We start from the raw sequence: 22,647 nt of genomic DNA, 5'->3' as shown, positions 1-22,647 counted from the left end.
TTTCATCCCTAAGGGACCTGTGGGGATTATTCACCATATGTCTGAAGCTCCCGGCCCAGTGCTGGATGTATAGTGAATGCGTGGCACATTGCAGTGATTCTCTTTTCTCGAGTCACTAAGAATAATCTTGCTATAACCGAAGGACATTTGAAAAATGTTCTCCTTTATCCACGGAGTCATAGCAGTAAAGTAATAACTCCCATCTCTATGCAAACATTGGTTTCCTAGACCCTTGGCCTGGGCTTTTCAGTGATCACAATATAGGCCTTTGATGGTGTTTTGCCACAGAAATAGGCTATAGAATGTAGAGCATGGTGGATACTTCAGTGAAGGAGCCTGCCAACCTAAAAGCATTCAAGTTCTAAAATGCTGTGGCTCTGCCTGCCACAATCAGGTGTGTATTGTAAAAGAAAATGATTTCTCTATGTGTATCTGCGTGCCTATGCAGGCAGGAGCCCAGAGAGGCCGAAAGGTGTCAGAACAAGAGTTAACAGGTGGTTGTGAGCCATCATTTGAGTGCTGGGACCCAAACACAGGTCCTCTGCAATAGTAAGTGCTCCCGACTGTCAGGTCGTCCCTCCAGGCCCTTGTCGGCCCTTTTATGGTGGTGGCCATGCGGCACCTGCAGGAAACTGCGTATGAGTGCTTCACTGATGGGACGCCACGCGGCAAGGCCCATGGAAACTTGGTAGGGACCATGGTGGCCTCTATGTCTATTACTTAGTTGGCATGTGCTACAAGCTCTCCTTGCTTTCATGTCCCTAGAAAAACAACTGCAGTCACACTGAGTAGGCCTGTGGCAGTTGTGGAGAGCAGTGGGTCCGCATAACTGTTCTAGGAAATCTATGTCTGATCAGCAGAGACTTCAAAAATGGGGAAGCTAGCTGGGCATGGTGGAGCACGACTATAATCCCAGCACTCAGGGAGGCAGAGGCAGGCAGATCTCTGGCCAGCCTGGGCTACAAAATCCAGGACAGCCAAGGCTACACAGAGAAAAGCTGCTTGTTTGTTTGTTTTGGGGGGGTGAGAGAGGGCCTTTAAAAAATGGGAAGCTATATCTGATCAATAGAGACTTAAAAATGGTTCTTGAAAAGATGGGCGTGTATCAGGAAAGGTTGCTTTGAGGTACAATGAGCATGTCTTTGCAATTAAAAAAGGTATTAAAACAAAGGGGTGCTATTTGATTACCCACAAATGGTTACTCTATCTCTCGCTTTACATGACTGTATAACCACTTTTGCTGCCAGCTGGGTATGTGCTCATGTCCACAGGACATGCCTAGCCAGCCCTTTATTTTTAGCTTGCTGAAACTGTTTTGTAGTGCAAAATGCAGTTGGGAGGCAATTGACCTGGCAGGAGGGGGCAATGAGGAAGGGAGACTATTGGGGGAACAGAGCAATGATGAGGCTTTTGTAATGCTGATGTTATGATTTCTTTGAATTAAAAAAAAAATGCTCAGGTAAGCAGACTTGTGATTGTATAAATATGATTTGAGCTATTGGGCCATTTGCTCACAAGTCACTCTGGCCAACACCACGCCACTGTCCTCAGGTACCAGGTCCCTGCTAGTGCTGGTTGCTGGCAGGTGGGGCCTGAACAGGGACTTGAAGAATAGAAAACATTTTGGGGAAAAGAATCTGTGTGGCTAGGAATCTCCCTCGGGTGCTGCAGGCTCACCAGGAAGGTTACCTGTTTGAGGAGACGTAGTTAATCTCCAGAACTTTTGAGAAGTGATTTGTGCCCTGTCCATAATGGGACAGAGTGAGTCTAAAGAGACTGCCCCCTTTTTGCAGACATCCTTAAGTGTATTATAAAGACTAGAGGATATAAGATTAGTTAGGTCGGTGCACGAGTTTTTCAAGTTTGTATGAAACGTTAGTCCTTACAGAGGAAGGCATTCTGGCTGTAGAAGTGTGGGATAGCGTTGGCACTGAAATCAAGGTACGGTGCATATGAAAGGCCCATTACAGCCTTTTCCTCACGGAGCAGCTTTGTACCCAGGGAGGGAGGGGATGTAGTTTTAGCCCCTGAATTTGCAGTTATAAAAAGAAGTTCTTAGCAATTCTGTGAAGGGGTCCGTTCCTCCTTCCCTTTTTTTCCCTAATGCCACCCTCTCAAAGAAGAAAATGAGGAGGAACAGGATGAGCTTCTGGATCCTGGAGATGCCTTTGACTTAAAGGAAGAGGCAGTTCAATATCATAATCCAGATTGGCCTTCTCTTGGGAGAGGGAAAAAGAGAGGGAAAGACCAAAGGTTAATTTTAAGCCTCCCCTGAGAGCAGTAGGGATTTGGGATGCTTTACCATGGCCTCAACAGCAGGGAGAGCATTTAATTTGCTTTCCTGTCGTCTTTGATTCCGAATGGGATGATGATCGTTTGTAGGAGCCGCTTCCCTATAAACTCCTAAAGGAAATCAAACAGGCTACTGCTGACTGTGTCCCTCACACAGGAAAAATCGCAGGCAGCCTTCCACTTGGTAGAGGAATAATTGCTGGCAGGCCGTATTGAGCCCTCAAATAGTACTTAAAACACGCCAATTTTTGTTATCAATAAAAAGTCTGGGAAATGGAGATTATTACAAGACCTAAGAAAAATTAATGATACTATGCAGGATATGGGTGCAATACAACCTGGAATTCCTTCTGTAGCAATTCCCAAAGATGACAATATTATTGTTATTGATCTTCAAGACTGTTTTTTTACCATTCCTCTGTCACCTCAAGATAGAGATTTGCCATTAGCCTAAATTCACCTGATTTTTCTAGACCCCACATCAGGTATCAATGGAAACTTCTCCCTCAAGGGATAAAAATAGTCCCATTTTATGTCAAAAATCTGTGGATATGGGCCTGCTTCAAATTCGAAAGGATTTTAAGAACATATACTTGCTACATTATATGGACGATGTTTTAACCTCTTACCCTGACCATGGCTTCTTACAGGAGAGGCACCAGCATCTCACAACAGCACTTGATAAATTTTGGCTAAAGGTTGCTCCAGAAAAAAAAAAAAAAAAAAACAGGCTCAACCCCCATATTCTTATTTAGGACAAATAATAGAGAGTGGCTTTGTCACTCTCAGCCTTTGCAGATCAGAACAGACAGGCTACCGACCTTAAGTGATTTTCAGAGACTCCTGGGAGATATTAATTGGCTGTTTGAAATTATCCACTTCCTGACATAAGCCTCTGATTGATGTACTGGATTGATTCCGAGCCTAGGTCGCCAAACTTATCTCTGCAGCTCAACAGTAGTGAAACAAGCTATTGCTCACATAAAGTGACAAGACTTGACTCTACTCGGCCCTGGCTCTTGATCATTATTCCAACTGACCATACGCCTGCTGGCTGCTTATGGCACGAGGGTCCTTCGGAATGGCTTCACGGCGTCTTCCAATAAGGCCGTGGCCCCTTATACTGATTTGTTGGCCACCATAATCTTAAAAGGCCACCAGAGAAGCAGGGAACTTTTCGGTGGAGATGCTTCAAAAATTATTATACCTCACGCTGCTGAACAACTAACTATATTGCTGTCTGAATCTGGTAGTTGGCGAATTGCTGCTTTGGGCTTCACCCTTACTTATAAACATCATTTGCCTCCATCCCTCGTTTTGCAGCCCGTCAGTAGACAGTCCTTTGTTTTCCCGTCTATTGGCTGGGCCTCTTCCTTAACTCCTGCTGCAGCTTTGTTTACAGGTGGCTCCTCTAGGCACAACAGAACATGTCATTATGGTAAACCACACTCTTTTTCCGAGTTCAGAAGGTGGAGCTTAGAGCAGCAGTTCTTGCAGTTTTGATTGCCTCTCAGACCGGACTTTTAACCTGTATGGATTCTTATCACATTGCCCAACTGTTTCCTCACATTGAAACTGCTTCTCTTCCTACCACACGGACTTCCATATTTTCACTTTTACTACGACTTCAAGCTGCAATTCATTCACAGTCTCTCCATTTTTTTTTTTTTTTAATTGGGCATGTACATGCTCATTCTCAGCTCCCTGGTCCTTTGCATGAGGAAAATGCCTTGGAAGATGTACTTAGTCGCCTCACTGCTCTGTGCAAGAGGCTCCTAAAGGTCCACCCTCAGCTTCATGTTCCGGGTGAAGCCTCGCTGCACTGTTCTTACAAACTGTTCCGCTTGCGCTCCTTCTTTTCACCCTCTACCTGTGGGGGTAAATCCCCGGGGCCTTCACCCCGGTGACCTTTGGCAAATGGAGGGGACTCACTTTCCTTCATTTGGAAGGTCACTTTTTGTTCACATCTGTGTGCACACTCGCTCCTGTGTGGTTTGGGCCTCGGCTCGTCCAGGTGAAGCTGTTAAGGATGTTAATCGATATCTTTTTCTATGCTTTTCCGTGCTGGGCAAACCTGGAGCTTCAGAAACAGATAACGCTCCAGCTTGTATCTCTAAGGCCTTTGCTCAGTATTGTAGTGCTTTCCAAATTAGTCATGCCACCGGCATTCCCTGTAATCCTCAGGGCCAAGCTGTTGTGCAGAGATCTCAGCAAGCTCTTAAGACGCACTTTATAAACTACAACGGGGAGAATTTAAACATCGTTCCCCTCATTGCCTTTTAAGCCATGCTTTATTTGTGATTAATCACCTTCATGTTGACTCTCGAGGAACTTCTGCTTTTTTTTTTTTTTTCCATACTTTCAGACTCCCCTCAGGCTTCCCCTCCGCTGGTGAAATGGTGGCTGCCTCTTTCTCGATTCCGTTCAGTCTTACGTTTCTAATAAGGATTTCTGGTCTTTTCTGATTGATCTAGGAATTGGTGTCCATCTGTTTCTTATTTCTGTTATTCTTTATCCAGTCTTCACCCAGCAAGTAAGCTTGGGTCTCTGTGCTATGACTCATGACTCCCATTCCTTCAATTAAAAAATAAATAAACAAACAAATAAATAAATAAAGAGGAGATGGTGGTGGTGGCCATGCATGTGCCGATAACGGCCTATGAGCGCGTCACTGATGGGACTCCACCTGGCAAGGCCCCTGGAAACCCCTTCCCATTTGGCAGGGACCCGTGGTGGATTTTGGTGGCCTCTGTGCTCATTGCCGAGGATCGCGCGTGCTACCAGCGCTGCCTGCTTTCGCTGCTCTGTATAAACGTAGCAATCGTTTGGTTTCACCTTGCCGCTCACGCAGGCTGAGAGCCGTGGGGATGAGCAGTTTCTTGTCAAACCCCTTTTGAGAGGTAAAACCCTCCTCTTCTCCCTCTGCCTCTATCAATCCTGCAGGTGACCCTTAATCCTGGGTATTTTGGGACACGTAATCACGTCCCTGGAGAAGCAGCTGCAGTCACTGAGTAGGCCTGTGGCCGTTGTGGAGGGCAGCGGGTCCTGCTCGCATAACTGTCCTGGGGGAGCTGTGTCTGCCCAATTGGGACGTAAAAGATGGTTCTTGAAAAGATGCTCGCTCTCTAGTCGCGGTGGCAGCGCTCGCGGGGTCACGCTCCTGCGTCTCCCAGTCTGCGCCACCACCTGGGACCCGCTGCACTCGGCCTGGCCCTGCTCCTGCTGCTGCTCAGCGCCCTGTCCTCCGACATCACCGCGCTGTCGCTGCTGCTGGCTGCAGCCAAACACCCATCCAGACTTGCTCGCTCTGGTGGAGGCTGGGGCGGCCACAGCGGCTTCTATGGCGATGGCTAAGAGCCTCGTGAACCGCGCGTGGGGGGAGCAGCTGCTGCGATGCTCTTCTGCGGCTTTATCATCCTGGTCCTCTGCTTCGTCCTCTCTTTCTTCGCCCCGTGTGGATCCCAGATGCTCATTTTCCCGAGAGCTATCGGAGGCCTCCAAGCCCTGGCTGCTGTATTCCAGATCATCTCCCTGGTAATCTATCCCGTGACATACACACAAACCTTCATGCTTCATGATAATCCTGCTGTCAATTACATCCATAACTGGGCCTGTGGCTTTGGACGGGCGGCCACAGACATCTTGATTGGCTGTTCCTTCTGCTACGTCCTCCCTTACTGCGAGGATAGCCTTCTCTGGGCAATGCCAACAAGCCCAGGTACCACACATCTGCCTAATGTGGAAGGAAGACCCTGAGAAAAGTCCTGCAGCAAGAGGGGTCCGAGGAGGAAACTGCTCTCCAAGCTACAAGGAACCTATGTTTGGGCAGTTTTCATATGATCAGAAATGCTGGAATAAATGCTAAAGAAAATGCTTCATAAACAAGCATTAAGTTTTATGTCCCATGTATGTCCTGTGAAGTTAAAAAGACTTGTTTCTGTTTGCTAATTTGCTAAGTATTCACTAATTTCTCCTTATTTCAAATCTATATCATTTAAACTGCATTTGTTAAAAAGCACGCCTGTGACTCTTAATAAGGTAGAAATGAGACAGCTACTGAGATTTAATAATCTTACCAGGCCTTTGTTTTTCCAGATAGAATAGATTGTTTCTATTAAGGTCTAAAGAGAAGGAGAGCTACATGTAAAATTTCAGTGAACAATATTCTGGAATTCACATAAAAACAAAAAAACCAAACAAACAGAAAACACCTCTTTGAGTTTTCAGTTACCGAAAGAAGCAACATGGTTTCCTAAATGAGCATCATTTGTGAGAACAGCTAGCGTTTGTTTTGAACAATCGCTGTTTCGCTAAGCTTTGTGTGTGCTGACTTGCCGTAGCATGTGGGAAAGTGTTCTAACACAGCCAAGGCAAGTTACAGTACTCAGGCCCTGTGACTCCTAGAATGCTCGGGTGACGCGCCCTCTCTTAGCGTAGCTTGGAGGGGTAAGGTGAGGGAAGGAGCTATGGGAGCAAATCTGCACAGTCTTGTGCGAATATGCTTAGAACCAACGTGGACTTGATGGGAGAGCGGACTAACTCCTCCTGACTGGCAGACGTGATGAAGTCAGGTAGGAAGGCATAGGAGGTTAAACTGTCACAGCAGTGCCCTTCAAACATGCCGGGAGAAGACATGTCAACTCATCAATCCCAGCCTTAACTGTGCTCTCATCATAGACAGCTGGAGTAGATTTTAACTGTAACGGAAAACTAAATATAATTTAAAACCTGGTCTTCCTTGGCAAACAGTCCTAAAGTGTCCGATATAAGACATACAAGAGGAAAATTCGGGAATGAGTTTCTCTGAATATATATTGGAAGGGATAGTAATTTTTTTTTTTTTTTTTTTTTTTACCATTTACACTTACATAATGGGAACTAGCTTATTTTAAATATCAGATCACTATTTTGTAAGTTTTGGTGACAAAAATTGCAGTTTCCTTTACCAGCCTCCCCTGCTAAACCAGGTGTTCAAAAAGAAAGAAAAGAAATCTTGGTATAATGAACACCTATTTAAAAAACATTTAAAAAGTGTTATGACAAAGGGGTGTTATTTGGTTACCCACAAATGGTTACTCTGTCTCTCACCTTCCATAGCTGTGTAACCACATTGGCTGCCAGTTAGGTATGTGCTCCTGTCCACAGGACATGCCTGGCTAGACATTTATTTTTGGCTTGCTGAAATTGTGCTTTGTAGTGCAAAATAGGTTTTTTTTTTGGGGGGGGCGCGACTGACCAGTGGGAGGGGAAAAGGAGAAAGGGAAACTATTGGGGAACAGAGCAATGATGAGGCTTTTGTAGTGCTGATGTTATGATTTCATCTAATTAAAAAAAAAACAAACACCACAATATTAACACTGCTCAGGCTTGAGCTATCTGGGGCCATTTGCTTTTATGTCAACAGGTGCTCAGTGGCTTCACTCTCGCTGACACCACACCTCTGTCCTCCGGTTTCAGAACACTGGTCGAGGTTGCTTTCAGAATTTAAATCTACTCAAATTGCCTGTGTGTGTGTGTTTGGGGGTGGTGTTCTCGGACATAGAGTTGTAATACCTCATTTTTAAAAGCTTCCATCCTTGCAGCAGAAGGCAGCTAAGAAGGCCTCTTGCCAAATGAAGGCTTTCTCTTGCACCTTCTTGTTCTCTGAGTCCCGCAGCAATAGTCTTGATACCGTCACTGCTTCCACAGCTTCTGGCTGGTGCCTCAACAGCCCCCTGCTCCCAGTCGGCATATTTCAAAGGTCCTCACATTTAATTAAATAATAAAGTTCGTTATCTCTTTCTGCTTCTTAATTCCATGTCCATAGTCTTACCTGGGTTGTTTTTGTTTGCTTGTTTGTTACTTAATAATAATAATAATGTGAATCCTCTGCAATCGAATGAACACTGAGCTTGACTGACTAAAATCTTTCATGTTCTGGCTGCATCCAGATTCTCAGGTGTGGTCTTGAGTGTGTAAACAACCTCTGTATGATTGCTCTGTTTGTAAAACTTTTCTCTGGTACAAGCTATATATTATTGGGCTTTAGCTAAGTGCACACACATCTGGCTACACTCCAGCATGATTGGGGTGGTATACATCTGTTTATGCTTATGGAGGGCAAAGAACAACCCTAGGTGCCATTCCCCAGCTGCCACCCACCTTGGTTTTTGAGGCAGAGTCTCTCATCAGCTTAAGACTTACCAAGTAGGCTAGCTAGTGGCACCAGTGAGTGCCAGGGGTCCACCCACGTGCCTCACCTCTCCAGCACTAGCATTACAAGTATACAAGCCATGGATAGTTGTTTGTTTGTTTGGTTTGGTTTTTTGTTTGTTTGTTTGTTTGTTTGTTTAAAAAAAAAGCAAGTTCTGGGGATTGAACCCAGGTCCTCATGTTGGCACTTTTCCAACTAAGCTATCTCTGCAGCCCATCTGGTGTGAAACGATTGGTGTTGAATCCATTGGTACTTAACCAGAGGTCTTTTCGTGTCTATTTTCACTCATTCATAGGACTTTCCTTCAGTGCCGGACAAGATTTGAGTATTTTGGTAAATGCCTTTCCAAAGTGACCACCACAGCAGTTGACACAGACAAGGACTGTGTATGGCCTGATTTATGAGTATGGGTGCACTTTTCAGAGATTCTAAATTGAATGCTTCATCTCATTATACCACCTGGATCCAATCTACACAGCTACACGGGCAAGCAAAACAAAAGATACACTAAGCTCCTAGGGAAACAAGTACAGATGAGAAGAGAACACTGGAGGGTGCCAAAGGCCCAGAAGGCCACACTTAGGGTCACCTTTCTGCCGGAGCTAGTATTCCTCCCCACGCAGCAAGAAAGAGTATCACAGTGTTAGCTGCCCATCTGTTCCAAGCCTGCAGCTGAGCATGCACAGACCTTCAGGTGAGGTGACCATAGCAGGGGACCGTGGGAAGTGACCCTCATGCGCAGACAAACCAAGACTGCTGGGCTATCCTCAAAGTGCACCTGCCAGCCGAGAGCTGGGCCTGCAGTGAAGTACTCACCAGTCAGCATGCAGCTGCACTCTTCTCCAGAACACCCCCACATACCCCTCACCCGTCTTTCTGACACTCACATATATACACACAGATACACAGAAACACACTGATACACACACACACACACACATACAGAGATAGACACACATACAGATACACACATATACACACATACACACAGAGATACAGAGATACATATACATATACACACAGAGAGATACACAGATACACACAGAGATATACAGACAGAGACACATACAGAGACACACACATGCACACAAAAACATACACATAGATACAGACACACACAAATACAGAAATACACACAAAGATACACAGAGACATATATACACACAGATACACAGACACAAAGACATACAGATACACAGAGACACACACACAAACACAGAGATACACAGACACACACAGATATACAGATACACAAACACACACAGATACACAGATACAGAGACACACATACACACAGACACACACACATGCACATATACACAGAGATAGACATGATGGCTGCATCAGCCTCTGTCCTGAACACATGTGTACTTTGCATGGTGCAACACGAAATACTAATGGCTGCTGCTTAGAACATCTCGGCTCTGTTAAGATTATTGTATGTTATAAATTCAAGGGTTTGTTTGTTTGTTTGTTTGTTTGCTGTACATGCTGAGTTTTTTGTTCTTATAGAAAAATAATGGCTTAGTTGCAGAAACGAACTTTTAATATATCCCTGCCTTTATTCCTCAGCATGCAAGCATCAAATTGGTATATTTTTTAGATTGTATCATCGCTAAAATATTTGTTTTTACAAAACTGCTTTTCGAGCTGCAGCTATGGCTCAGTGGCAGAGTGTTTGGGATCTTTCCAGCAATATCAAAATTACTGTTTGCTTTAAAAAAAAAAAAATCACTGAGCAAATTTTGGCTAGAGAGCAGGTCAGCATTTCCAACAATTTCTGAAATGGCCCAGAATGTATTTCGGCCACTTTGAACTACATATTTATGCAAAGCAGTGTTCTCAGCATGGGTAACTATAGAATCAAGATGTCCTTAATTTTGTCTGTGAGGTTGCTGTGTGGCTGGGAATGACTTTGAGTGGATCTTCCTGCCCCCACCTGCCAAGTGCTATGGTAATAGCCACACACTCCTACATCCAACAAAATATCAGTCAGCTCTGAAGAAAGCTGAAGATACTGCGTGTTACAGTGTCAGTACCCAGCCAAGGTTTAATTCGTTCGGTAAAATTAAATAAGCACTTTCATCCTATTAGCATGTCAGTTTGCTTTTATCTTTAATAAATGGTAAAATCGTATGTATAACCCGAGTTGGTGTTAAAGATAGGCTTTAAAATAAAATTCTTTCTTCAGACTACCGGGAAGACAGCGGACATTCCCAGCATCCTTACCGTAAGCAGCCCATGATTTTTCAACTCCCCAAACACAGTCAAGTTATTTTTCAACTCAAAAAAATAAAATAAAATTGTGGTTTCTTCTCAATAAATGTTATTTGTATGTTTGCTTATATACTTACAAGCCCAGGGTCGTGTAACGATTTCTCGGGCCAAAAGGGGTGGGATCTTGGGTGGAAAATCTTAGGAATCCTTGGTGTGAATGAAGGTCTTCAAAGCTCAGGAAACTGGGAATGGAATCGTGGATTTATGACGGGACCCACACACCTCCCAGCTCCAGGCTCTGAGCCCAAGAGACTGCCTTCTGTGAGACCTTCACTGGTGAAATTAGCTGCAAAGCTGAGGAAACGCCGCGGTGGCTCATGCTGGCCACGAGTGACAGTAAGAAATGCCGCCATCTATGATGCGAGTGCTGTCTGTGATAGCAGGGCCCAGCGGACTTTGCAGTTCCCCAAGTCAGCGGTGTTCAGCAAGGTGAGCAAGGCAACAGTCAGGGGTCTTTGGCTGCCGATTGTGTTTCTAAGAACCAAGAAGTCAAGAACCAAGAACCTTTAATCCCAGCAGAGGAGGCAGAGGCAGGCGGATCTCTGTCTGCAGAGCGAATTCAAGGACAGCCAAGGCTGCACAGAAAAACCCTGTCTCGAAAACAACACCAAACGGAGGTTGGTGTGTGTAAGAGGAAAGATTCCAGACCCAACGGCCCAGGGCCCGGCTTGAGTCACACAGTGGACCTGAGGCTCAGTTTCCACTTAAGGTAATTCCCGTATCCCAGCCCCCAAACCTCCTGGCTGAAGGGGAAGCAGGGCCTCCTCAGGGAAAGGCCTTGCGGTAGAGCCGCGTGTTCGTTCCCTAAGGGTTCTCTAAGCCTCCTCCGAGGTGATTTCTATGGGACGTGTCAGGGGGCAGGGAGGGAGCTACAAGCCAGGCGTGGCAGGGATCACGAGACTGCGAACCGACCTTCCTGCGGGCTACGACCCAACGAGGGGGTTTACGGTAGTGCAGAGCGGTCAGGGACCCAACGAGGCGGTTTACGGTAAAGCAGAGCGGTCAGGGAGGTTTGAATCCCCGCGACGGAGGGAGCCACGGGACGCTCTCCAGAGCGCCTGAACCTCTCCACGCTGCCCCTGCCTGCTGCTGCACTTGTCACCGAGAGGCCTGCAGCTTGGAAGGCGGGTATGGCAGTGTTGACCTGTGGTCACCCCGCAGCCGCCGGCAGGGGTGTCCGCGGCCCCTCGCGCCCCTGGACGGGCCCACACCACCCTCAGGAGCTGTGCACCCTGCCACCCACCGGCTGTCCGCGGCCCCAACGACCGCAGGCTCACAAGGCCCAGATCCGCCCGGGCCTAGCCAACTCCGGGCCATCTCCGCGTCGCGACCGCTCCACGTTCATAACTTTCAGCCTGGAAAAGAGTGAAACACACTTCTGGGTGCCGTGGAGCCGCCAAAAGTATTGTGCCCCGTGTGAGGATCGAACTCACGACCTTCAGATTATGAGACTGACGCGCTACCTACTGCGCTAACGAGGCACCTAGCGGTAGCTTCCGGCCTGAGTCTCAAGACCCTGGTAGAAAGGTTCAGCGCGCATGCTCAAAGGCTTGCGTTCAGCTCGGCTGTTTCTATCCAGAGTTCCTTGCCTCCTCGGAACCTGCCGACCTGGATCGTCTTTATTCGCGTGTCCCCCTGTCCAACTGTCCTGGTGTGTGTGTGTTGGGGGGGGGGGGGGCATGAGAGAGAGACCGTTGTGAACTCGCTTCTACGGAGAGTTTCACACACCCGTGATACCATGAAGTATTTACTGGGCACCTAACGTGTCCCCGGCCTCGTTCGGGATGCTGGGCTCCCAGGGTCGCTCTGAACCCCGAGCGACCGAGCGGAAGGAGCCTGCTGTGATCATCTGCACGCGTGCGGGTACAGGAGCGCGCTGCTCTCCACGCGGCTCTCTCCAGGCTTCCCCCCGGCGTTCCCGGGGGCTCCCGGCGGCCCAGCTCGGCGCCGGCTGCTAGCCGCATCCCGAGGCTCCCCGTCTCCACCCGCGCCGCGCCCCTCCCCAGGCTGGGCCGACAGCGGGGTTCGCGTTCTCCCTGGTGCTGTCACCAACACCCAACTATTGAAGGAAAAAGAAAACCCGCCAGAGCAAGGCCGGGGATCTGCGGGTTTCGCCACTGTTTGGCTGATGCTTTGGTGGGTGGGTGGGATTGTTTGAGACGGGGTCCCAGGCATCCCGGGTAGGCTCGGAACGCGCCGTGTGGCTGTGGGAGGTGTGCCACGCCTGGCTAAGCTTTAAAGGGCAGTAGGATGGCCCTTGGTTGTGGACAAAAGTACTGAGGAGGGCCTGTCCTGGAGTCCACAGATCTGAAGGGTATGGCGGCTGAGAGTTTGGGAACTGACAGGACTGAGGTGGAGAAACCCCAACCCCAGTGACTGAAGAGTGATGGAGGACCTTGCTGAGGCTTGAGGACTTTCCCTGCCCGGTTCTGTTAATGGCACCCAGACTAGGAGAGCGGCGGGGGGCACTTGGCTGTACTCTCGTGAATTTCAAGAGACACGGGTATTCCGTGATTGCTACTGTAGTCACTGGAGTTGCTGGGAAGAGGAATCTCGCCATTTTAGAGGAGCCTCCGGGAGTTGGGGTGCGTGGGTGGGAGTGAAGCAGAGATGAGCGGGGAAGAGGATTGTCCAGTCTTATCACTAACGCCCCAGGCCTAGGAAATCTTAGGCCCACACCTCCTGAAACCTGCTACTTCATAACTGTCATTTCGGTACTGTTATGAATCATAATGTAAATATCTGAAATGCGGGGTGTCTGACATGCGACCCTTGTGAAAGGCTCATTCGACCCCCAAATGGGTCTCGACCCACATGTTGAGAACCTCTTTCCATAGAGAGCTCGTGTTCAGGTTGGAAATCTGGAGTAAACCCTGCTGCTGGCTGTGGACTCCAGAACCCAGGCAGGACGAGGTGCTGGGATGCTCGCTGCCTGGCGGTCTCCAGACAGAAAAACCTACCACTTTACAGCACACCACGTCTGCCTCGGATCTCCGAGATGTTGAATACCAGAGAACAGGAAACAGCCCAAGTGTCCTCCTGACCGTCAAGATGATACGAGTTAGCATTTATCAGTCCAGGCTGTGACGGACAACGAGAGAAATACAACGAGGCAATACAAGTCTGAGTATGGGCCACCTCCTCTGTCTGAAAAAGAGAAGGAGGAGGAGGGGAGTGTGTGTGCCTGTGTGTGTGTGTGTTATCTGTATGTATGTCTGTGTCTCTGTGTGTGTGTCTTTGTGCATGTGTGTTTGTGTATGTTGGTATGAATTGGGCCCAAGGCAGGGTAACTTAATAAAAACCTGTTCATGTTCCCTCGATAGACCCACACAGAGAGACCATCTGAGAAACACAGGCAGCAATTCCAGTAAGATGATAAAAGCGCAGAGACCAAGAGGAAGAGCTAAGTAGAGACACAGTCCCAGAAGCCAAGAGTCGCTGGGGATTCAAACGAGGAACCCGGAAATGCCCCTGGCACCATCTCTAAAGAGACTAGGACAGAAAGGCCTGTTCGTGGAAAACCAGTAAATTCTACTTCACAGGTAAATTATGAAATAGATACACACATACAAACTATGAGTCAGCTGTGGCTTCCCAAATCACCCACCCTCAGCTCACTTACATTTTCCGTTTTCTAAAAGACACTTGTAATGAGACACAGCTTACGTACATAATTCATCTACTTAAAGTATACAGTTAAATGAATATTACATAAGTCAGGACAGAAAGACAGAAGATAATGTAGACATGGAGTGAAAACATGGGATTTGACCTGCCTTTCCTGCTGAGAGACAGGTCAGTCTTCAGACACCACTGATTAAGACAAGACCGAAGAGACAGTGCAAGACACCTCGGAGATGTCAAAGACAACAGATATGTGCTTTCTTACGCCCAAATGATCTTGAGTGTAACGTGTCTTGCTCCTAACCTACCCAATGCTTCTCATGAAATGACCTTATACTTTTGTTTACAAAAGGAACTTCTAAAAACTCCAGACTTTACTGTAAGTTTCACCCCCCGAACACTGTCATTTAGAAAGCCACAGGATCGATATACACCCATTGTAAAGCCAATTAAGAAGTGACTCTCTAGCCGGGCACAGTGGAACACGCCGATAATCCCAGCGCTCAGGGAAGCAGAGGCAGGTGGATATCTCTGAGTTCAAGGTCAGCCTGGTCTACAAAGTGAGTCCCAGACAGAGAAATCCTGTCTCAAAAAAAAAAAAAAAAAGAGCTAAAAAAGACTCTCCTTGCAAAGCCCATGCCCTCGTGTCTTTTGATAAATCTCAACTCTGCTCTTTACACTGGCTTTCCCTGAAATTACCTTTTGCTGTTAAACCAAGAATCCTGATTTTACCCAAGTCCAGACTCTGAGGAGAAGGGGGACTTTTCAGGCTGGGGGTGGCAGAATGGACCCAAGGCCCCATCTCTTACAGTATATATTACGTAAGTGCCGTGAATGCATGTAACAAAATTTAGCATCTTACCCATTTCACACGTAGAACTCAGTAGCATCAAGTCCAGTCACAAAGTTGTGAAACCAACATTGCTATTTTTGTTTGTTTTGAGGCGAGGTCTCATGTAGTAGCCTAGGCTGGCCTTGAATTTGCTATGTGGCTCAGGATGACCCTGAGCTTCTGGTCCTCCTGACTGCTGGGATTACAGGCCTGTAACGACATGCCCCATTGTATACGGTGCCTCAGTTCAAGCCCAGGGCTTTCAGTAAACTAGGCAAATCCTCTACCAGCTGAACTATGTCCCTAGCCCCTGCATTTCCAAAATGCTTTCATCATTACAAACGGAAACCATGTCCTTTAGCAGCCTCTCCCCATCCCCACCCTTGCAGCCCCTAGCCTCCTTTCCATCTGTGAATTTACCTAGTCTGGGTCTTTTGTAAGCAGAGACCGGGATATGTGTCCCGTGTCTGGCTTAGTCACTGAATATCAAGGCAGACGTGGCTTTCCTTGATTACAGGTCTGCGGCTCAGCTCCCCAGCTCCAGGCTGAGGTTGGGTGTGCTCCTGTCTGTGGCCATGGACCAGCGGTTTTCTAAGCAGGTGTGTGCAACCCATGGCCCTTCACTGCAAGAGGCAAGGATAGTTATGAACACAGATTAGTAAACCTGCTTAAAGCAGTGACTCCTTTGTGATTTTTTTTTTCTTGTAACTCACGTGTGCAGTTATCAGGGGTGAACTCTGTAGATGACAACACCAAAGTCAAAAGGATAGATATTCCTGCAAAGAACATTCTCCTTAAAGAGTAGAGGGGTCCAAGAGACCACAAGTAAGCACAAGGAAAACTTATGCTCTCACTTTGTCCAGTAAAATCCCATCGGCTTGGTGGGACCTGCTGGGATGGGCCTATAAGTCTCAGCTACCCAGGAGGCCAAAGTAGGAAAGTCACAAGTTCAAGGCCTACCTGGGCTACAAAGTGGGTTCAAGGTCATCTTTGAAAACTTAGGGAGCCCCTGTCTCAAAATTAAAAAAAAAAAAATTAAAAATTCAAGCAAGGCTGGGGATAGAGCTCAGATGTAGAGCACCTGTCTAACACGAAAGAGGTCCTGAGTTCAAGCAAATCACATGACCAAGTTCAAAGTCACTGAGTCAGGGAAATACATGCAATCCAAGAGAGAGAGAGGGGCCAGAATTCCAAGACAAGGGAAGAAAGAAAGACTTGAGAACAGCAATGCAACCTAACCTGCACATACCTGTGTGAGTAAATACAGCTCCTCCCGCCCACTCCCACCTCCAATGCTGGAAAGCACAGAGTCCTCGAACAAAAGTGGAAATAAACACCTGGGATTTAGGCACATAAATGGGACCGTGTTATTATTTCCACTTAACAATAAACTGGGGGATCTTTCCCTGGTGCTTTAGTCAGCGTTCTTTTCAGAATAAAGGGCATTTATTTAGAGTGGCTTACCGTATGTAGTCCAGCTAGTCCAACAATAGCTGTCCACCAACATCCAAGAATCCAGTCTGCTCAGTCCACCAGTCTGGATGCCTCAGCTGATCTTCAGTATACTCTGGGATTCCGAAGGTGTGGGCTCTAAAGCCAGTGAAGGAATGGACTTGCCAGGTAGGGGAAAGCAAACAGGCAAAAGATGAAAGCTCCCTTCTTCCGTGTCCTTTATATAAGCTGCCAGTGGGGGATGGGACCCAGAGGAAAGGTGCACTTTCCCACCTCAAAAGATCTGGGTTAAAAGTGGGTCTTTCTGCTTCAAATGATTCAATTAAGGAAAAAAAAATCCCACAGGGCCACCCAGCTGCTTGGGTTTGAATTAATTCCAGATGTGGTCTAGTTGACAGCCAAGAAAAGCCATCCCACCTGATAACACACGAGGCTCTCCCTTGATCTTTGTACTACCTGGAGTGCCTTGGAGAGATGAAGACCTGGGCACACAGAGAGGGAGAGCCTTATAAGGCTGCAGGAGGAAGACAGCCATCTATCCACAGCCAACAAGAGGGACCTGGGAAGAAAGAAACTCTGCAGATGCTGTAATCTAATCTGGGCCATTCAGCCTCCAACTCAGTGAGAGAAGAAGTTTCCGTTGCTCCTGCTACCCACTCTGGGGCCTTTGTGATGGTGGCTGTAGGCACCAATAGGAAGGTCTAATTCTGGAAGATCTAAGTTTTGTTAGTAACAAACCCAGCAAGAATATGAGTGTTGTTGCGCATATGGACTGATGTTTTGGGTAATGGAAGACTGAAGAACATGTGGGCAGATTGAAAGAAAAACAGGTTCATTCCTGTGCTCTCACCCCAAGGAGAATTTTCCATTTACCCAAAGGACGAGAAGGGGCCTGAGCTCAACTGGTATAAGCTATAGAGACCGTTACCCCCTCAGCTCTCTTTGTACCTTGAACTCTCCCTCAGATCATTGTCTCCCTCTATCTGGCAGGGTTCTTGACTAGCTTAATAGCCACCTCTAGCTTAGCCTCTGGTCTTTTCTCACACAGTTCCCCCTGGTGACTGCTTAGCAGGAGCAAGGTCAGAGGAGCTAGCTCCAAACCTCTTCATTCTAGGACCCCCACCTCCTTTCCAGTGACCTCTGCTTAGTTCTCTGCTGAGAACTGTGGAATGACAGAAGTTATGAAGAAGGCCCTTGGGAATGAAACTGTGTTGCGATCCCCCGGGCTATGTAAAGGTCCCTGGGCTGGCCTTTCACAGCTTGCAACCTGCCTGGATGGCCTTGGTTAGGCTCCCAGGAGTGTCACCTTGTTATTCCGGCTGCAACAAGAGAGAAGGAAGAGGACAACCATCCAGGCAAGCAGGAGGAGCAGAGGCGTGGAGGCAAGGGGTAAGAAGGCCAACTGCTCCGTTGTGGCCTGAGGGAAACAGCCTACAGTCTTCTGCCATGTGTCCAGGGCATCAGAAAGTCACAATCCTCCCAGTTTGGGCTCAACGTGATGAACGGACAGCCAGAAAGGAGGCAGCCCATTGTTAGTGGCAGCCTGACAGAGGAGGGGGCAGCCTTACCCCTGCTGTTGGCCAGGTGTCTCCAAGGAGCTCCAGGGGCTCCTCGTGACTAGAGTGGCCATTATTAATGCTACGGTGAGTTTGAATGTGTCCTGCCAAAACCTGGTGGCTCCACCACCCATGAGAGGAGCCACATCCGCATGCACCTCCGTGTCTTCCCTTCACGGCTCATCTCACCTCACCCTCACCCTGCAGCCTGACATCCTGAGGCTTCTGCCCTTGAGCTAGGTGGAGTCATTCTGTGCCGTGTGTGTTCTCAGTCCCTCCCCCCACCCCCCGCCCTCAACAGTCACCATAGTTTAGGGTCATGGTTGCCTGATTGTTTTCTCAAGCCACCAAGCTTGGTTTCATGGTTTCTTTTCTTTCCTTTCTTACATTGGTGTGTGTGTGTGTGTGTGTGTGTGTGTGTGTGTGTACACGCACACATTCCTACAGAACAACTTTTGGAAGTCATGCCTCTTCCTCTACCTCTAGAATCGAGGGGATTGAACTCAGGTCATCAGGCTTGTCTTTTACCACCTGGCTGATCCATCTCACTGCCTGGCTTCGTGATTTTTGGTTTTTTTGAGACAGGGTTTCTCTGTGTTCACCGTTTCTTACCTGTTGTCTTTCCTGGCAGTAGGTCATGCTGTACCTCTGGGGTTACTGGAAACACTTGGAAATTGCAAAAAGACATTTCCCTGTTGCTCGGGCAGGTCTTCCCTTGAAGACTTGGCTGGTTCACTCCCATGCCTCCGTTTTCATTTGCTGCAAGATAGCCTGGGACTTTTTTATACAAATGAACCTTTCCACTGCACTACCCAGGAGCAGACTCATAACCATCACCTCCTCACCACGTACTGAATGGGGAGGAGGCAGAGAGGAAAGGGTTACACACTCACCTGGAGGGACCCTCCCACTCCACTCCTACCAGGTGAGATAGGTGGGTGTGGGTGCAGCAGCCCTGGGGCCCAAAGCTGGGCCTGCCCTTCCAAGTTCAGACCCAGAACAGTATAGGAGTTTTGCTCCAGTTCCAACCCGTATAACAGATTGGGGGGGCGGGGGCGGAGGGGCAGGGGGCAGTGTCTCCTGTCACCACCTCAGTGCTGGCAGGCAGAGCCATGAGGCCCCGGTTCACACAGCAAATGGGTGTGTAACTTTGACATGCCAACTCACAGGGCTGGGCTGCCCAAGCACCGGTCCTTTCAATTCCTATCAGTGAAATCAGCTCACGGACCTTCGTTCAAACAGAATATTGTACCTGAATTGCACAACTAACCTTGACAGCATTGCCTCATCTGGCTTAGCAGCTTCCATTAACTTAACAGCCAGGAGAGAAAGCCTAATTACAAAGTGCCTCTTATTAGAAGGTCTGGGCCCCGGTGGGGATTTGCTCTTGTTCAGCTTCCCCAGATTGACAGCACAGCAGCACCCCCACATCTATAGCAGGTATCTGTGGCCCTGAGCCTGTGAGTCCTCCCATATAGCTAGATCTTTATCTCTGCTCAGCATATGCACACAAACACACCACAGAACACAGTGAAATATTGGAGAACAAATCTGAAAAGCAAACAAAACAACCCACAAGTTGCCAAGAGAAAAAACACAGAAGAAAGACAGCAGCCTCTGGGTCAGTAATGCCAATGGCATTTTCTTTCCTTCTATTTTGGACAGGGACTCCATGTTTGCATTCTGAAAATTGTGTAACTGTGGTCGCCAGCAACACACGATGTCATTTCTTAAAATGTATACACAGGAACTGGAGAGACGAGTCCCTGGGTAAAACGTTTTCTGTGCAAGCCTGAGGACCGGAGTTCAGACCCCCAGAACTCATGTCAAAGGCCAAGTGTGGTGGCACACATCTCTAACCCCTGCACTGAGCTACCTGTACAGGCAAGTAGATCCCAGGGCCTCAATGGACAGCCTGTGTGTGGCTGAATCGGAGAGTTCCAAGCTCAAGCAGACCTTGAAGAAAAGATGGGAAAGAAATTGAGAAAAACACACTGCCATTAAGCTATAGCCTCCACACACTCAGCAGCCGTGCACACACTTAAATATCTACACATTCATGCATGCACTCGTGAGCAAACACAGATACACACACACACACACACACACACACACACCAAGTTTATGCACGAGTTCAGTGGAGCAACCAAAGAACCATTCCTTGCTAACAGGCAGACAGAACCGTTCAGACTTTGCAGCACAGGGCAGCAGTTTCTTACAAAGTTATAAAAACATCTGCCATGGAACTTAGGAATATTATCCTAAATATTTACCCAACTGACATAAGCCCGGTTTATGTGAAATTCTGCATATGACAGCAGCTTTCTTCATAAACACGTCAAGTGCAAACCCTACGTCCTCTTACTGGGAAGTAGATAAACATTCTACGGTACATCTATGCAATGAAGTGTTACACAGCAAAAAATAAACAAACAAATAAATATTTTTAAACATTAGCCGGCAACTGCTGCACAGGATGAGTGAATCACAATGCATGATGCTAAACAAAAGAAGCTGGCAGCCACATTTGGAAATCTAATCCTGTGTGCTTCTAATTAGGTGACATCCAGAGACGAACAAAATGTTTTAGGGACTGATAACTGATGGGTGGTGTCCCAGAGCTGAGGGCGGGCGGGCTGTGACCTTGGGAGGAATCGGGAGGTTTTAGTGTTGAGGAGGACATTGTTTGGTTATGGTCTCAGAACCCAGGGCAGCACATTCACAAAGATGGACTTTAGCGCACATGAATGCTGTCTTAATTTTTAGAACGTCCGTTGATCTTTGTTAAGGACAACTAGGAGCTTTTGTGGTCTTTATGGGTGTCAGAAATCTCAGTGGATCTGGAGTCAAAGGTGGGAAACAGAAGAGCCACCGACCTTGCCATGGGGGATTCTGGGAGAGGCTCTGGATTTTGTAAGGTGCTCAAGATGGGATGGGACCAGTGGGGACCGCCGTGGAGGGAGGCCTCCCTGAAAATCAACTAGAGAAGGTTCTATGGTTGACTAGGGCTTGAGGCCCCAGGCAGAACCCTCAGACGCTGCTTTCCCACCCACAGCCTTGGCCCCCAGCAGACACACCTTGGAGAACCTCATGCTGCCCTCCCCACCTTCACTGATCTGAGTTTAAGCGGAAAGAATTGATTGGTGTCGACGGGGAGTGATTTGCCTGTCTAATTAATACGCCAACTAATTTTCAATTTAATTGTGCGTCTCGGGTCACTGGATAACAAGACTGCATGGTTCTCTCACTGGTGCAGGCCTTGATGTGAAGTGGCAGGGGAGGTGAAGTGGCAGGGGAGGTGCTGTTGCCCCAGGACCTAGCCACAGCCTCTAGATCTTCTCATATGCTACACAAGCAAGCCCGGAAGCCCACGAGGTTGTCTTCTGTCCACACCACCCAGCTTCTCAGCAGGGGCGCCTAACTAGTCACTGTTCCAACAGACACTGACTTAGCAACTACTTTGTGCTAATCACTAGCTAGGATAGACACTTGAAGTGCCAAAAAGCCAAGACATGCCTTGCCTACCCCTATTGCCACCACAAATTTCTCAGTCTCCTAGAGAGGATTCTCACTTGAACTAGAAATTACAAAACAGGGTGTGGTTAAGATTATGCCTGTAATTGCAGGACTCTGAAGGCTGACCCGGGAAGGTCACTATGACTTTAAACCAGCGTGAACTAGATGGACAGCTCCAGGCCAGCCTGGACTAGAGAGTGAGACCCTGTCTCAAATACACATACTCAGACTCTACCAATTAGAGAATCTGTTTGCAGGGAGAAGCAAGAGCTTCAGAGAGAAACCCAGTCCAAGCTGCTACTGGGTGCTCAAAGAATTTAATTAATTTCCCTGTGCCTCAGTTACTCAGTTTCTTTCTCTGAAAGACACCTCTGACACTGTCCTGTTGCCACAGTTGTCATGTAGATTATCTCATATTCTGAAAGTCTGTCTTGATGTTTCCAGACAAATTCCGTCGTCCCCTGTAAGCTACATTAGGGAATGAGCTCACTCAGAAAGAGCACTGTGATCAACTAGTAATGTCTGCCAAGGGTAGAGGGATTGGGTGTGGGGTGATGAGCGGTACCAGAATTCTTGTCTACTGACTCCTCTGAAGAATTTTACTAGAATAACTGGGATCTATGAAGACCAAGAGCTGGGGGACAGAGTTCTGAAGAGATGAATTCCACTCAAAAATTCTTCTCATCATTTTTAAAAGAACTACTTTGTAGAGAAATGAGGGGGAGGGGGACAGTCCCTATAGATTACAAAGATCTAGCTCTCTCTCAAGGAAGGCACTCAGTCATTTATCAAGCAAACCCAGAGTCCAGGTAAGAGGAACATGCACATACTTCATTCCTTCTTTCCGACTCACTCTGTGGAGCTGATGAAAGAATCTGAAGAGTAGAAAGGGAAGCGGAAGGATT

General features: G+C 47.6%; 1 non-coding gene and 1 pseudogene across 1 annotated transcript; one reads left to right on the top strand and one right to left on the bottom strand.

Annotated features, from left to right (window-relative positions):
• Nucleotides 1-4,914: 4,914 nt before the first annotated feature.
• Nucleotides 4,915-6,029, top strand: LOC110553353 (p53 apoptosis effector related to PMP-22-like; annotated as a pseudogene).
• A 6,141-nt stretch (nucleotides 6,030-12,170) lies between these two features.
• On the bottom strand, nucleotides 12,171-12,243 carry Trnam-cau (transfer RNA methionine (anticodon CAU)). Its single transcript has one exon. It is a non-coding gene; the product is annotated as a tRNA-Met (tRNA).
• Nucleotides 12,244-22,647: the final 10,404 nt, after the last annotated feature.

This window comes from Meriones unguiculatus, chromosome 8 (assembly GCF_030254825.1).
Source record: "Meriones unguiculatus strain TT.TT164.6M chromosome 8, Bangor_MerUng_6.1, whole genome shotgun sequence".
NCBI classification, from domain to species: Eukaryota; Metazoa; Chordata; class Mammalia; order Rodentia; family Muridae; genus Meriones; species Meriones unguiculatus.
Note: the sequence above shows the minus strand (reverse complement) of the source record. Positions and strands in the feature narration are given on the sequence as shown.